The following is a 1,638-nucleotide window of genomic DNA, read 5'->3' on the forward strand; positions in this document are numbered from 1 at the left end:
TTTTATAGATGAGGAGACTGAGGTTCAAGGAAGTTGAATGATTCAACCATAATTATGCAGCTAGTAAGTAGCAGGACCAGGATTTGAACCTACGTGCTTCATTCATCACACTTTTACTATAATTGTCTATTTTATTTTCTACATCCTCCAGTAGATTGTGTGTTTGTAATTTTTGTTTTCATTTTGCAGAATTTAGAATTGTCTGGAACTTCCTCAGCAGTAGATGAGACTTGAGCTGGGCCTGAAAGGATCATAGTGCTTTGAGAGAAAGTAGGCATTTGGGGAATGGGGTAGAGAGATCTGCAGCGTTTCAGGCCCGGAGTCAGCCAGATGGAAATGTGGTGTGTGTTGGGGATGAGCTCCAGGAAAGAACAGCGAGGTGGATTGGCGGGGCTGGGTTTCAGAGTTCATGTTGGCAAATAATGGGAGATCACACTGGGGATAGCCTAAATCTGGAGGAGTGAGGAGTTTACTTGAGTTCCCCAAGCTGGTATTTGTAGACACAGGAGGCTGCCTAGCCAAATATAGTTGTAGACAGTCATGGATTAGTTGACTGGGGCAGCTGGGAAGGCTGCCACTGAGAATGGGTATGATAGAAACTTCTTTCGTACCAAGCTCCTCTGGAATGGAGACAGTGAGCAAGGGCCCACCTAGGGCAAAATGGTGTGCCACGGGTCTCCTCGCCTGCACGTTTTGCCCTCCTCCCTTCTCTCTCTCTCTCTCTCTCTCTCTCTCTCTCTCTCTCTCTCTCTCTTCTTGGCAACACCGTGTGGGCTTGTGGGCTCTTAGTTCCCAGACCGACGATCGAACTCGGGTCCAGAGCAATGAAAGCCGAAGTCTTAACTGCTGGACCACCAGGGAATTCCCATCACCATCCTTTCTCTTTGGATGGCAATAGAGCCATCCTGCCTTCTCCATGCAGAACTCTCACCTTCTATCACTGGCAAAGTCTCACCCAGGACCGCCTTCTCTGCGCAGCATCTTTTTCCCTTACTTTCCTCCATCCAAACCATATCGTTTTTTTTCTTCTGGGCTCTATCATGTTACAAGAGTAAATCTGATAGGAAAATGCTCAGTAGATGTTAACGGTTGGTAATGTCTTAATAACGTTTTAATTTGAATGGGAGCTTACAATGCTTTTGCTAGAAGCAGGGGTTATCAGGGGACTTCGGGCTGAGAGAAAAGGGCGATGGGGATGGGGTGAGGAGAGGATGGGGGTAGAGGTGGGAATTTGCGAAGGGGGTATTTGGGTGACCTTTGCATAAGGATAGTCCTGGTTGTTTCTTAAATATTTGAAAAGAGGCTCTCCCCATTCCCCTCCCTGCCTCCTCCACGTTCTTCCCACCTTGTTCCTGCACTCCAGTATCCTGCCAGGAGTAACTGTATTAATTAAAACAACCCTTAGATGCAGAGAAAATGTCCAATTTGGTTTGGGGATAGGAACCCTTCCTGAGTTGTCAAGGACCCCGCAGAACTGAAGCTGCTGCTATGAGAGCTCATGTTCACAGCTCCCTTGGACACTAAATTTAACAGATGGGACACTTCAATCCAGGCCACAGTTGTCAAAAACCACAGTTTAAATCAGTCACAGACAACTGTTTCATTCCCCACACTTGCCTGGGTGTAACAACTGCAGGA

This window comes from Lipotes vexillifer, unplaced genomic scaffold (genome assembly GCF_000442215.2).
Source record: "Lipotes vexillifer unplaced genomic scaffold, Lipotes_vexillifer_v1.1 scaffold298, whole genome shotgun sequence".
NCBI classification, from domain to species: Eukaryota; Metazoa; Chordata; class Mammalia; order Artiodactyla; family Lipotidae; genus Lipotes; species Lipotes vexillifer.